The sequence below is a fragment of the Manis javanica genome, chromosome 11 (assembly GCF_040802235.1).
Source record: "Manis javanica isolate MJ-LG chromosome 11, MJ_LKY, whole genome shotgun sequence".
NCBI lineage: Eukaryota > Metazoa > Chordata > Mammalia > Pholidota > Manidae > Manis > Manis javanica.
The window spans coordinates 12679324-12695408 of NC_133166.1; the positions used below are offsets into that span (position 1 = coordinate 12679324).

The 16085-nt window shown below is 38.7% G+C and overlaps 1 protein-coding gene and 1 long non-coding RNA gene across 21 annotated transcripts in view; one reads left to right on the forward strand and one right to left on the reverse strand.

The window, feature by feature from the left end:
• LOC118970942 (uncharacterized) overlaps nucleotides 1-15185 on the reverse strand; it is a 31136-nt gene extending 15951 nt beyond the window's left edge. The window contains exons 1-2 of one of the 2 annotated variants that reach the window (XR_012122523.1): nucleotides 652-15185; nucleotides 86-490 (exon numbers count right to left, since the gene is read on the reverse strand). This is a non-coding gene — a long non-coding RNA (uncharacterized lncRNA). Of the gene's footprint in view, nucleotides 1-85 lie in introns of both variants that reach the window. The other variant, XR_012122522.1, reaches the window with a different exon arrangement.
• Nucleotides 1-16085, forward strand: part of DLG2 (discs large MAGUK scaffold protein 2) — a 1871010-nt gene that overhangs the window by 1697332 nt on the left and 157593 nt on the right. The gene's annotated exons all lie outside the window — the stretch shown is intronic.

A 16085-nucleotide genomic window follows, 5' to 3' on the forward strand; every position in this document is an offset into this window, starting at 1 on the left:
TTGGGTTTCTGACAAATTCCACAATTCCCTTTAATGAGCAAAATAGCTTAAAGATGAAATAAAACCCGACAAATCAATTATTCACCTTGATCCTTGGAAGGCTGCTTTCTTTGGTCGCTAAAGTTTCTCAGGTTTCATTCTGTCAGTTTCATTTGTTGGGTGAGGTTTGAAAAGAACAAGTCTCTTTGTCACGAAATTGTTTTTCTGAGCTGCCAAAAGGAGGTATGTACAGGGTGGTTCGTCCATCCCCACCCCCAGCTCACTCTCCCCAGTGATCGGTAAATCTTAAAACAGCCCGTTTGCCTGGTAACCAGCTGCAACAGAGCTGAACCTGTGCAAGGCAGGGTTCAAATCGCGATCTTTTGTGTGAACAGAACTGAGGGGCTGTGAGTAATTATCATTGTGGAGATTATTGTGAAACTCGGTATGGTGGTAGTCTGCATTTTGCCGAGATGGGATCAGAATCCAAGGAGATTTGCATTTGGCATGCCTGTTGATGATGGGGGAGAGGGAGGGAAAGAAAAGACTGGATGGTTAACGGAAAGAGCTGTACAACGCACCGCAGGGCAGGCTGATGCAGAAGGCATGACTGGTAGTATTTGCATAACTTGTAACTGTTTTCTCTAGTTGCCTATTCCCGTTAATAATTACCTGAAGCTGCATTTTCATCCTCATCTGGGTATGCTCCAGGTCCTTGTTCCAGGTCCTGGCTCCAGGCAGGGTGAGCACCAACTCCTGGTCAGCTAGTCATTTCCTCCTCAGAAGGAAAGAAGCGAAAGCTATTCCTTCCCAGACGCCTTTCTGCTGTGTTGTTTTGCCTCTGTCCAAATCTCATGGAAACCAACAGCTTGACGTACTTTTTTTTTTTTTTTTGCAGTAGCAGATTTAACTGTGGTGTCATATGGCATATTATATATGGAGAGGAATAGCAAGACATTTTTCTGAATGTCTCAAGAGTGTCTGGCTTATTGACAGTTGCCTTATTTCACCAGCAAGGAGTTACTGTCTTTCGAACCCATAACTGTTTGTCGGAAGTGTTTATCTTACACATAATTGTCCTTTCCCTTTAGATGGAGAATCTATAGCTCTGACAAGAACGTCGCATTTATCCTCAAAGAAAGCAACTCATTTAAGCACCTCTTAGAAAAAACGGGATGCTTTTTATTTTCTTTCACCAGGGACCTAGCTTGCTCTCTGCTTTTTCCTGATAAGTAGTTTAGCCATCAGCACCCACTACACTTCCAATAAAGTTATTTCTCCTTTCCGAGTACACTTTCTGATTGCACCAAAACTTGGCAAATTTGGAGTATGGGAATATATCTTTTTCCAGGAACACATTTTTTCAGGCATACTTCTTTTGTTCATAGCTTTTCCATATTTTCCATTTCTCTGAGGAAGTTCTGCTCAAATAAGAGCAGAGGAGTGATGTATTGGAGTTGGCACTTAGGGGTGTGTAACCTGAGACTTGGTTTCTAATCTACAAACGGCTGCCCCGCAAGGGTCTGTAAAATGTCTTTTTGTCTTACATTCAGCTCCAAGCCTCTGGGCTACAGCAATAACGATTAAGGTAGGAAATTCAGCAAATCATGCAGGTAGAAGCGAACATCTGCATTCAATGGTCTGGCCAGCCCATGGTGCTTCATAAAGCTCAGAATATACAGCTGAATGTTCCAGAGTGTTAATATATCTTAATGCCAAGAATAATATAGTTCTAAAGTACGTTAGTGATATATCATACATTGAATTTTATTGTACCACATTTTTAAAAATCACATGCCAGAGCCCACAACTTATTTTACAGCCATATCTGGGTTTTTGATTTAGCATGGCTTTATGGTGAAATAAACCAATGTACCAATCTCAGTAAACTGAGTTTCTTCTCATTTGGTGGTGGTTTTTTTCATCGTTTCCACCCACCAAGAATAGCTCTATTTATAGCAACAAAAGAAAAATTTAGCATGAGTTATTCTCAATTCAATTTACAGCAAGACAAATATGAACTTGGACAAGGACCTTCAGAGAGAGCACATACACACAAAAACATGTCTTTCAAAAAAGAATTAAAAGCCAAAAACGCATTAACATTTTGCGTATGTGACATATACAATTTTATTTGAAAGAGGTTGGGACCAGTGGAAGGAGGAGAGGTTTAAGAGATTTTCAGAGTCCTGACTCCAGCATAATGCAAATGCAAAGGGCCATGGGCTCCTTTTCTTTAAAATGAGGGAGGGGAAGGTTAGCAAGATGACACCAGCTTAGATGATGTATATGGAAAGCAAACGGTACATTGTTTGGTACAAGACTAACCCAATAAAAGGTAGTCATTACTGTTACAGGTTGAATTTTGTAAACTATATTAACTCATTCTGGTATTGGTTTTGAAAGAAGCATGCACAGCAAATAGGCAGATTACAAAATTTTTCTTGTTGGTAAGATATACTTCTTACAGCTAGAAAATTTTTGTTTGTTTTTATTTTGGAATCCCAGGAAAGACAGAATCATTAACTTTCAGTTCACTTTTAATGAATCCTTCAAATGGCATCCGAAGTTCTTACATAATTATTTAAAGAATAAGCTCAACTTCAAATGAGAAGCATGGAAATAAACTGATGCCTAATAATAGATCATAGCCTTCTAAGTTATTTGCTAGCCAATTAGGCAATAATGCCAGTACTGACATTACACTAAAATCCATGATTACAATAGGAAATACCATTTATTATGTGCCAGGCACGGTACTGAGTGTTTTACATGCATTTTTCTCATTTAATCCTCATCACAACCCTACTGGGTAGGTTCTATTTTTAGGTTTCTTATTATCAAATGAGGAAACAAGATTAGAGAAAAGTTTGCTTAAATACTGCTAATTCGAATTGGCATATGGCAGTGCTAGAAAATGAACTCACGACTCTAAGTCCAGAATCTACACAGTAGCCACGGTGAAATTACCCAAGAGGAGTTGCCTAGGTCTCTGAGGACTTCATTTTGGGATTTTGGCCCTATGTCTGCTTTGATTCTTCTCCCCACATATTTAACCTGTATCAGAGTTTCAGGGATATAAAAAAAAAATGATGTTGGGGATTCCCTTTGCTCTCACTCTTGGCCTACACCAATGAAAATCACATTTTCCTGAACCATTTTTACAATTCTTACTGAAGTATAAGATTTAGTATAAAAAGATATGAAACTTTAAAAGGTCATACATCTACCAAATTATGAGTTAGTACCACCCTTTGACCTAGGCGCCCTTCCTCTGTGCCAGGAGGATGGGCTTTTTTGGATCTTGCTCTCTAGACCACAATCTGTTTAAATAAGACACCCGAATTTCTTCCCCAAACAACCCTGAACCTACTTCCAGGAGCTGTATGGTGTACCCACCTCTGGGTGCAAGGCTGCTGTTTGCATGAGAGCAGGCGGTGAGGGTAGGGTGTGGGATTTTGTTGATCACAGCAAGGACGTGTGAGTTGGGATGTCCACACACTGCGTGAAAGGCTTTCTGTGGTGCAGGAAGGACCTGTAGCAGAGAAGAGGGGCTGGCTCATGTCTGGGGCCCTCCTCTTGTAGCTTGCCCTGGGCCCCAAAGTGTTAGGGACAGCCCCACCCTGAAGTAAAAATGTTTACTTACATTCCTAGTACTGAAGCTAAAATTCCAGTGGGTTGGTTTTTGTGGGGCTTTTGTTTGGTTTTACTTTTGACCTTTTTCCCATTAAGCCAAAAGAAGTCACTTGAACAAGAAAGTGGTCAAAGCTCTGAAGATCTCAGACTGAAAGCTTTTTAAGTTGTATTTTGGAATTGACAGCAGCCTGATCCATCAAGGCTAGACACTGGCCTTTCTTCCCTGTTGAGAGGCAGAGATTGACTTTGGAAGGTGATGTTAGGGTCAGCTGGATTAAAACTCTCTGCCATTTGTCTTTTATGCCATTTAAAAATACAGTTGCTCAGAGAGACCATTGCTAATTTCAGGTGCACTTTTCTTATCTCTAGTTTTAAATTACAGTTGTAATCCTTACTGCTGGGAACTAATGGAAGGCTGCCTGAAGGATCTCGGTGGAATCCGGCATTGCAGGCTAGTACAAAAAACAGAGATGGCAATGAATGGCTTCACGTGGCCTTCCATCATTATCACAGCCCCTTTGTCTGTCTAGTGCCTCATTCTGCCAATATCTCCTTTTCATCTTCTGTATGAGACAAAAGAGAACTAAGTTAGGAATTCCACGAAGCAAAAGCTCTGTCATTAAGAATCTTGAGATTAGGGGGTTTGGTTCTTGTTTTCACACCGTGAAAGCTATCATGTAACTAATAGAGTGAGTTTTGCTTTTGGTTTTGTTACTCGTATCTTCAGAAAATAGTTTCAATGAGCAGGCAGAATGCATTTTAAGAAGTATTCCCTACTACCAAATCTTGCAATATTGCTTTCCTTAGCTACAAGGCAAGTTCAATTGACCCTTGAAAAACACAGGTCTGAACTGAGTAAGTCCTTTTACACAACTTTTTTTTTAAATAAATATATTGGGAAATTTTTTGGAGATTCGCAAACAATTTGAAAAATATTTTCTTTTCTCTAGCTTACTTTATCATAAAATAAAGTATGTAATACATATAACATATGAAATTTGTGTTCACTGACTTGTTATGTTATCCATAAGGCTTCCTGTCAACAGTAGGCTATTTATTAGTAGTTAAGTTTGGTGGGAGGCAAAGTTATATGTGGATTTTTGACTGCCCGGGAGATTAGTGCCCCTAACTCCTGCATTGTTCAAGGGTCAGCTGTGTAATAATTCCTGTCTAAAAGCTGTTGAGAAGACATAAATGTGATAACTCATGACCTAGTAAATAGCCATTCTGTCACCCAGAGAGCATTTAGTACAGCAAACACTTAGCACATAGTGTGCCTGCATTAAATGTTCACCCAACCTGAAAATACAGCTCTTAAATTGATACCTCTGGGATGATTATGGTGTGTGACACATTTATTCAGCAGAGGTGGTAGTAGGGATGGTATAGGGAGATAAACAAAAACAGGGCAAAACTTATGTAACCTCTGCATTGAAAACTCTGAGTAGTATATGCCTTAGATGCTGGTCATCCTGTAGATTTTCACCTTTTTTCTGTTTTGTGTATCTTTTGAACTTTTGTAATGAGCATGCATTATTTATATAATTAGGAAAAGGGAGAAAAAAATCATTTTCAGGGAATTGAATTAGAGTCAGAAATGGTTATGGGTATGTTGTAGATATCTAACTGTATAAGGTAGAGTTGCCTCAGATATAAAAAACTGTGCAAAATACTTGAGAAAGAGATTTTTTTTTTCAGGTCAGAATCATCCAGATTAGCTTGCTTTATTTTCATATTTGTTTGTCTACTAGTAATCACTTATTAAGCATGACTAGTGCCAGATACTGTGCTAGGTGCTGAGATGACAAAAATGAAAAAACCACAATTCTTGAACTCATAGAGTTTATAGTCGAAGAGAAATGGGCACATGAACCCACAACTCTAACACTGTGGTTCCTGCTATGCTCTAACAGGAGCAGGTAAGGCTGCTTTCTGTTGCAAGTAACAGAAATCAATATCTCAGACTGACCTGCTCCGCTAAGGGCATGTGCTGGTGATTCAACTTGAAAGTACAGCAGGAAAGCCAACCTCAAGAGGTCTGATCTGGGCCTCATGGGGTTGTCAAGAAATCCATTTCATTTGGTTTTCTCACCCTGCCCATCCTGATATCTGCTTTTTAAGACTAACTGCCCTCATGGGCCTAGGACGATTGTCAATGACTCCTGGGCAACTTGTTTCAGTTATATCCAGCCAGAAAAAGATTCTGAAAATGATCCCCAAGATTTACTATAACTAGACTGGCTTACCCTGCACAGAAAACCAAACCACCAGCCCCATTCTGAAGCTTAGACAGGATAAAGACAGCCTTACTATGACCTTACGAGTTCCTAAGCAAAATCTGGTTGCTCTTAGGAAGGGATGGTGGTGGCAATAACCATTTTCAGCCTGTGGTATGTACAACACATGGTGTAGAAGTGTCCGCTAGACTTAGTGCATTAGTGTGTAACGTGATGGAAAGAAGGCCAAGTGTGTGACGCAAGTCCTTAAATTGACTTCCCTGATGAATAGGATTTTGCCAAATGATAAAAAAGAAGGAAAGGCTTCAAGGCAGAGAAAAAGCTCTCTGCTGTCCCCAAAACCACCAAGTTGTTGTTCAACTCTCTGCATATCTCTACATTGGCACTACTGCAACAGTTACCAGCCAGAAGCCATCTGCCCATTGGTATAATTAACAGAAAACTTAGCCCATCAGTTTCGCCAAAACCTGCTGTTGGATAATGGCAGTTGGGTTTCAAGCTAAACCGCAGTCAAATGTTCTCATTTTTTATGATGTCAGTACAGATCTAGAGCAATTAAGTATGAACCTTCAATTTTAGGTCCCCTGGTTCAAAATTCTAATATTTTAGAGCCAGGCCATGCCATTGTCAAATCATCTTCTTTTTTGCTTTTGATTAAAACTGTTCAAGAAGGTTAATGATTCATCTAATTCCTCAAATTTATGTGGATTTTGCAGTCATGATATTTGTAGTGCTAAAAAATGGTAAATGACAAATGGGGGCACTTTTGAATAGATGTACTTGCCAGCTGTATAATATATATTACATTGAGGATGAGTTAGACTAGAATAAAATATTCATTAGCCCAATATCAATGAGCCATAGCAAAATTAGACTTAATTTTGGTGTCTGAGTGATTCACGGTTTGTATAACTTATTAGTTCTTCAGTTCTTCAGTGCTGGACAATATTCACCATTTATTTCCATTGAGGAAGAAATTTTTTCCTGGGTAAGATTGTACTGGATGGGCTTGGTAACAGTTTCCACTAAAATTCCTGACTACAAATATAACTAGCCATGTTTGGGATAGATTTTCCAGTTTTGCAGCATAAAAAAAGTGACAAGATTATTATTTACTTTTTATAGAAAGTGTGCCCATACTGTTCACAATTTTCTGGCATCCCAATACAATCATAAAACATTATTTTTTTACTCATGAAGCTTGTCTCAATGCTGTCAGCCTGCCTGCCTAATGAACATGCTCCTAAATACTCATTTGTCTAGCTTCTTTCCAAGGGAACCTCAATAATCGCAATAAACATAATCAAAGTACATTTCCTCTTGCCATTTGCTTCTGTCACAGAAAATCTGTTCAGAAAACTTGCAGCCAGGAATGGGCAAGTGGTCCCAGCCCACCTGTGACAGTGAGAACTTGAGACTTGCTCAGAAAATATGCTTGGGTTAGAGAAGGCTGCATTGGCCATGTAGGAAATGTTCCCCAGGGCACAGTTTTCTTCCTCCTCAAATTAGACAGCTCTTCAGTGCAGAGAAAGGAGCAACTAAAAATAACTAAGAATGATGGATAATGTTGATTTAAAAGCATATATGTCACCCAAGTAATTAAAAGGTGCCATTATTACGTGACATGGTTTCATTTCCCTATAGCATAAACCAGGTAAACTCTTTGTTGGGTTTTAAGGTTTCCTTGTACAAGAAGGAAAATGTCAAGAGTAACTGTTTCCTGCCTGAATTTCTCACCTCTTCACCAAGAAAGGATGCCAGAGGTATCAATGAGACTAACACTAATATTCACCAGGCTGTGTCCAGTACACCTGGTTCCTAAACTATTGAAGTACTTACATTGTTATTGGTAAATAGCTTCTATCCCAGGCCCTCCGAGTGTTCGCCTCCCAGGTGCTTTAGACCACCCCCTCTGCAGTCCCTTTCACACATCTCCATGATCAAGCAACTCAAGAGCTAATTGATTAACTGAAGATTAACTAAAGAGTTATTCAGTTAACTGACCATTAACTAAAGAGTTAATTCCTGGCACAGCCAGTTGTTAAATATTTTTACTTCACTTCTGTGTAAGACGCATCTTATTTTTTAAGACCTTACATCTACAATTAAGAATAACTTTCAGACACAGAAATAATATATAATTAAGTGCTAAGATGGTTAAGACAGCCTGCCTGTGTAATTTTTTAAAGAGTGATAAAGGAGATAGTTGAGATTGTCTGGAGAGATAGTCAGGGTTTTGGATAGGGCAGGGATAAACGATAAGAATAAACTATAATTTTTTTTTATTCATTTACTTAACAAATAATAACTAAATCCCCCATATGCTTACTGCCACTGTGTGCAAAACACTTGGCTCACATTATGTCATTTATGTAGCATGACAGCCCTAGAAAGAAGAAAATAAGGCTTGGTCATCCAGCTGGAAAGTAGTGGGAAAGCCCACGTTGTTACAAACTCTTGTCTGTCATATGCATGACTCTGTATTAGTGCTGACATGGTGAATATGAAAGCTGTATTTTGTCACTTGTAATGGCCCAAAGCAAACCCAAGGAATATTGGCAGTCCTTAAGTAAATGAAGGAGTGTTTTTGAGCCTTCCATAATCAAGAGCATCATTTTAAAATATGACCAAGTAATATAATTTTATACTGTTGCTTCAATAGCAATATAAAAAGTAGAAATGTGAGCCATTAGGGACCTAGCTAACTCTTAATTTGATTATCCAATCCCCCAGTATTCATCTTCTTATAACCTGTGCATAACATAGGAACATTAGAAAAAGCAATAAAGCATGTACCCTAAGTAGTCAGCCTATTGACAAAGTCTTGCTTTCCACCTTTAAAGAGAAGCAGAAAGAGCAAGACTATTTAGTAATGATTTTAAAGCAAATCTCAGTTTTTCTAATTCTGCTTTCCAGAGTATGCCTTACACAACAATGAGCCTGTACTTACTATGACAAATTTATTTAGGAAAGTATACATTTATGGGCCAGAGTATGGCATCACTTCCTTTCTTACCAAAAATACCTCACAGTGAGTTTCCTGGAGATTTGATTTGATTTGACTACATTTATCCTTGCGTGCCCAGCATCTAACATAGTACACTGATAGGCACCAGATAATATATCCTTCTAGGGAGGACAGAGATAATGTGAGGTTGAGAAGTTGGAGAATAATTTCCATAGATGATGACAAAATTTACTAGACATACAGAGAAGAGCATTGCAAGGGGATAATGTATACTGAGCAGTGTTTCTAAAATATGAATGATCACAGAGTTTGTGGGTTCCAGGGAAGCAAAGAAAAGGTCTCCATGCCTTTGCAGTAGTTTTTGCTCCTGACAGCCAATTTTTCTGAATTCCTTTCCCTACTCCCCTCTCATCCTTTAAAATTCAGACTTCTTCAGAAAATAAGAAGGAAAAACAAAAAGGCATAGGGGAAGCACTTAAAGACAAATCAACTATTTGTAATAAGTGAACTTTGTTGGATCCAGATTCAAACACACTGTTTAAACTGATGTTCATGAGACAATCGGAGATTTGATTGCCAAGTGGATGTTTGATGACTAGTTGTTGGTAATATTCTTGATTTGAAAATGGTATTGTGGTGATGTTAAAAAATAGGTCCTTGTCCTTCAGAGATACATGCTGACATATTCACAGATGAAACTATTTTCATCCAAATAATTCAGGAGAGGGAAAAGTAGTAGAATATAGATAAAACAAAAGACAAACAGGAGGGATTTGTTTGGTTGGTTTTTTGGTATCTTCTAGAGGATATTCCTCTTCCCTCCCCTCCTCACTGGTGGGTTTCCTCTCCACACTATCCCCAAATGCTCTGGGTATATTTCATAATAATGATCACCATCACCAGAAGGAGTTCATGAATAAGGACAGAAAAAAAAAACGTTGTCCTTCTGTTGACTGGCTCATTGGAGGGGCTCAGTGATGTTGGAAAGAAGGATGAAAAGGTAAAAGAGTGGATTCAGACCTCCAGATCTCATCAGGGTGGGAGGTTCAAGCAGTAAGCTCTCCTTTACTTTCCCTAATTTCATCTAATTCTTAAGAAACAAATCTTAGTTCATGTTCCATCTACAAAACCAGTGTTTGCTCATAACTGAAAGTCAGGAATACAGCAGCCTAATTGAAACTAGGTAATTCACACATTTGCATTTAATATTCATGGGATGCCAATTTGGGAGGCCACGCTCTTAATTACTATAAGATCACGTTGTTCCAAACCTGTTTCGTTGTCATAGAAATAAGGAAACCATAAAGAAAAACACTTTGCTTCTATTTAAAATTTTTTTAATTATGGCTATCAGAACCTAATTTTTGCATGTAAATTTACAAAACTTCTGAGGAGCCCTTTGTCAACTTCCATTTTAAGTCTTATGAACACTCTTTTGGGCCTTTGCAGGTGCTTATTTTATACCAACAGAAACTATGCCTCTGAAAAATATGAAATGGAAAGACTAGAGGGAGCTTTGTCAGCTGATTTAGCTAATACCCTTGTCTTCGATTCAAACTATACTGAAGCAGTCAAGAAAAACAAGTCTGCCTCATTTTTATTGTTTTAAGGTGAAGATTTTGACCAATCGCTGCTCAGTAATATTAATTTACTTACATTGCCAATTTTTCCTCAGATAAATTTTGGGACTTAGGTGTGTTAACAATAGAAAGGAATCCATCTGCTCCTCAGAATTCTCAGGTAGTTATGCACCCAGGAGAAAGCCAAGGAGATGAATTCATAAAAATATGCATGATACCCCTAGAGAACCTATTTCACAGACCAGATGAATTTGCTATTTATTAATGAAATTTTTTCATCTGTGACAACATTAACTTTGGCATTTTGTGAATATGTACATGTGAGAGAGCCCAAGAGGATTTGTTTCCTTCTGTGGAATAGATATACTTTTTGATACTAACTTACAAATAAGGACTGTGTATACCAAGACCTGTTATGGTATCCAGGAATAAGTATTAAGTATGTATATTCCTGTTAACTTACTATAAAATAATATTCTTGCCTCTGGATATGTGGAGTGTGTTATTTTTCTTCAGTGGAATGTGTTGTTTTTCTTTCTATATGTCCAGAATCTAGCATAGGGGCCTGAAAAAAGTAGGAGCCCAGTAAATGTTTGTTGATCTTTCCCCTGCTTTTACTTTCTCCTATGGGCCTGATCACTAACACCACAAGCATTACATGTATTTCAAGCCCAGGGTCAATAAAAGTACAGTAACTGAAGAAGATTCTACAGAGTCTGGCAAGACTACTGGGGAATGTAGAGATTAGTTCGACATTTGCTTACCTCTAATCTTCATTTGGAATTCACTGTATGTTAAATGGTTGGGTTAGGTGGGTGGGATACTACTCCTACCAAAGTGTACATCATTGCTCTAAAAATTGAGAGATCAAATAATTTAAAGCATACTTGTAAGATTTGAGTTTGTTTTGTTTTGCTTTGCTTTGCTTTACCATTTAGATAGAATTCTTTTCACCACTGAGTCAAGACTTGGCTTTGAATGGCCTTTCCTTTAAAGCCATAATCTCGTCCATTGGCTTGCCCTAATAAAGAATTCCATAGTTGCAAGTATTTGTTCCTTTTATATTTATTCAGTTATTCATAAAATAGTCACTTAGTGTTTACACTGTTTAGCACTCTTCTGGGTGCTGGAAAGTACATAGCTTTTTGTGTTTGGTATTAATTTTTTGTTTGTATCTCTATTTTCAAGGTTGAAATGATTATCTGTCCCTCTCCCAGTTTCACGATGTAAATATACTTGTGGCAACTTCACAAAGGGGTTGAAAGAAAGAAAGGCTCGCCACTAAAAGATTTAAACCTGAAAATTATAAGCTATTATATTATAAGCTATTAATGTTAAAGGTACAGACCATTCTGTTTTAAATTAAATGTGTCTACATTTGAAGGGCGAGAGGATCATAATATCTATAAAAGGGTATTATAGTCTTCTGTGGGCCTTAATTGCACATTGCATATTTATAATATGTGCATATATTTGGCATAGAAATCTACATGTTCATAGAGACACATATATGCATGAAGAAAGTGTACACTTTCCAAGGTATGGAGTGGCATAGAGTGTTTCCTTATAGATTTCTCAGCCCAAGCACAGCTTCAACACCAGATTGCCTTTATACATTGCCTTCTGAGTTGAAAAGTTGCCAGAGGCAAGAATATTATTTTATAGTAAGTTAACAGGAATGAGTAATTTGAATGAGCTTGAACAAGGATCTGTAAGGGGAGGAACCATGTCTGGTTTGCCCACCTCTGTATTCCCAGGACCTGAGACTTTGCCTGGTTCTTATTAGGTGTTTGTGAATAAGCAGATCAATTTAATGCAAGGTCAGTATTGGGAAAATACTCCAATAGAGCATTTTGCTGGGCCAGGAAATTCTTTGTCTAGGAAATGAAGAAGAAATCTTTGCTGCCTGGAGATTCTAATAAACTCAGCAAACATGTATTGTCTTCTAAATTCTGTCAGGGACTAGGGATTCCGTGCTGAGCAAAACACACCCTAGAGCTTTAGAAGCTCTCAGTCTAGCAGAAAGGTAAATACATATAGAATTTTGCTTTCAATTTATTATAATATAAATTATAATATCAGGGCATGAATGCAAGTATATTAAGTGTTACAAACAATTCAGAGGTAACCCAGGGAAAGGAATGATTACCTCTACTCAGAGGAACTAAGACAAGCCTCTCTGAAAGGAATGTATCCAAGTATTTCAAAGAACTAAAGGACCAAGGATATCCCAGGTAGAATGAGCAGCCTATACAAAGATACAAAGAAGACATGAAACAAGAACAATGTGTGTTCTAGGACTCTGTATAGTTTTTTTTGTTCCTACCCTATAAAACTTGTGTCAGTGCAGAGAAAAGTGGTAGGTGAGGCTGGAGAGGAAGGATTGAAAGTGAATTTTCTCTCCCAATTTTTACAAATTGACAATTGGATGTTTCTATGCATGAGTCAGAAGGCCCTTCACTCTATCTTCTCTCTCTGAAAGGTTCCTTTTCCCCTTGCTTTCTATGAACATCCTACCCGGCTTGAATGCCCACATCTGTGATGCCAGACATGACCAGTGCTGTCCATTTAGATCTCTTCTTCTTCCATGGCCTTCCACTTGAACTCCATCAGTCTTTCATTTCGTTTCATCTCTGCAGGAGATGGTCAAGTGAGTAGGAGGCAAGGGCCATGCTTCCCCCTCTTCCTCTGATTTCTGCACATGCCAGGTAGTGGACCCTGGACCAACTAGAAGCACATTAGCTACTTCTGGAGAAAACATCACCAATTTTGCCAGCATAGATTCTAAAAATTTTCGACAAATTGGTTGCATTTTTGGACCAACTACCATGCTGTCAACTCTGTATTCTGGTAATAAGCATTTGTGAAGGCCATATGGAAATGCCCCTTTTATTGTATGTACCAGGGACTAGGAAACTAAAATTCAATCCAAACCTCAGGATTGACAGAAACGAAAACAGGATTGTGTTCACAGGTGAATTAGATAACATATTAACATCATACCAGCTCCACATCAGCCATCCTCTAGGACTGTGCATCAGTCTGAATGTCATATTCTTAGACAGCTTTAAAAAGTGTAGGTAGGACAGAGTTTGCATATTACCTTTAAATGGCAATAATTCATTTCAAAAGGCAAATGAATGAAAAATGCCCTTGCAAACTCACTGAATGCACTGAGAAAGGTTATGTAACCTTTAATATAGACCCAAAAAAAGCTTATTTTAAGAAACCCTTTCTTTAAATAAATCTCTTTTATTCATGTTTTTCTGTATTTCGTTGTCTTGATTTATACCTACAAATACATACAACTTTAATTATCAAAAGGCAGATAGATGGTGCCTAAGGAAATATACTAGGGTGACCATACATCCTAGATTTCCCAGGTCAGTGCCAGTGTAAGTCTGGATTGGGAGGAAGATCATTGACCACAGGCAAACAGGGCTAGAATGAGATTATTGTGTAGTTTAAGATCTGATTGGAGAGGGAAGCAAATTCATCTGTCTTTGTGGGTTCGATGAGAACCTGCATAGAAGGCTGAAGCCATGGCTTTGAATTGTACCCTTTCCATTTACCAACAATGTAGCCTTGGAAAAGTCATGATCCTCTCTTGGGTATCAGTTCTGCTCAGCCCATGGTGCAGTCTTATGCTCAGTACAAGGGTCACTATCATAATTAAGTTATTTCTAGAGGTTAACACTTGGAGAGCAAAAAACTGGAAACCTTAGCAGGTAAAGATTAAAGAAACCATGGAAGCTTAGGGTCACAAGTAAGAACAGCAAATACAACAACAACATTATTCAAATAGAAGAGAGCCTTTTAAGGAGATAAGAGAGTATAAACTTACTTCATATAACTACAGAAGGCAGAATTAGGTCTCATGGTGGGGTGAATTAAGAGAAAGCAATTTTTGCAATTCACAAAAAAAAAAAAACTTTTTGAAAACAGGATCTGTCTAGCAATGGGATGGGCTGATCTGAAAAAAAAAACAGTGCTAGTAAAAGCATGACACAGGGAATCTGACACATAAATGTTTATCAAATCATAGGTGAGGTAGTGGGCCAAGTTGGGCAGGAGCCTGACAACAGTCCCAGGGGAATACGCCAGAGCTTCGCCCATCTCCCACCACCCATGCACCTCCGTGCATGTCAGCTGCTTGTCCTTTTCGCTCCTCAACCTATGCAGCCGACAGAGAACCCAGACCCCATGCTTCTATGGCAGTGCACTCATTCTCTCAGCATCATCCCAAGAGCCTTCAAAAGGGCAATAGAAATTATTTATTTTCTTTTAGACAAGTTTCCTAATGGTGAACAAAGGCATGCCAGGTCTGCCTTTCTTTTGTCCTGGGCACAAAATGGTTTAAATATTTATTATTGCAGTTAAAACAGCAAATGCATTTAAAACTTAAGAAAAAACAGTATGCTCTGTAGTCTTAAGATTCTCTCTTCCTTCAAGCTGTCTAACCCCTGAATCACAGCATCTGTCATATCTATCATTCAGGTCATCCTTGGCAGACAGAGAGTTCAAAAGCTAATCGAATCTTTAAAAAGTGTACCTCCTGTGCTCCAAGCTGTGTGCTTATGTTGTAGCTGTTGCCTTGTCTTAACGCCTACAACCTAATGTAAAGTCCTTAAGACCAGACACCATGCCCTATTTCCTGTAGTATCTGCATTGCCCAGCACAATACTTAACATAAGAAGGTAGGTAACCCAGGAAAGCCTGAGGAATGATGGAGAGCCCATCTCTTCTCCCCCAGAACCGATCTCTACCAGCCTCTCCCATGCAAGATTCTCCCTCAATCCCCAATTCTACTCTTACCGGTAGCTCAGTGCCCTCTTTCTGGTTTGTTTAAGTCCCCTTCTCCAAGCTGAGCACCAGTCATTTATGTGCACAGACTTCATTTTTCAACACTGCTAAGGTTCCAAAGCACTCAATTTATTTCTTCATTCTCTGGCAATGCTCTAAAATTAGTTGATTAATCAAGCACTAAGTCCCTATTTATTGAGAACTTGGTATAGCCAAGCACCCTGCTGAACACTGAGGAATTTTCAACCACGCCAAAAAGGTGCTCTCTGCCCTCAAAGTATGGTTGGAGGAAGATGGGAAAGCTCTTTGTGCCTGCCTGCCAGGTCTTAGTAAAATAAGAAATAAAAACTAGTGCAGATGGATGGTCTTTCATAAGAGGACTTTTTCAAACTGAGAGACCCAGTATATTCAGGAAGTATATATACTTTTGTTAGCTTTTCAAAGATGACTTGAGTCTAGATCGTAAGAGAAGTGGGGACACAGGCACTTTAAAGAAGATTGGTATTTTCCAATCTGGTATTTCTTTATTAATTCAACAGATACTCATTGAGAATCTGTTGTGTGCCAAGCACCAAGCTAGAGATAATACTCTTGAGTTTCTGAGATCAAGTGTGGTTCGGTTTTCCCTCATTTAATCCCAAACTGTCCATGACCTCATTCATTCCTACAGCTTTAACTACTACCTCTTGGCATATGAAAGGCACCTAACTCTACCTGTCCACCCCCAGAACCTTCTAGTGAGTCTAATATTGGATCTCAACCTGAGGGTAAGTGTGGTATGATGACTCTGCTCCACCCACTCTCTGCCAGCCACTCCCACTCTCCTCCACCCAATGGCTCTAGACAGCCATGCAACCTACAAAAGTTATAAAATGCAGACAC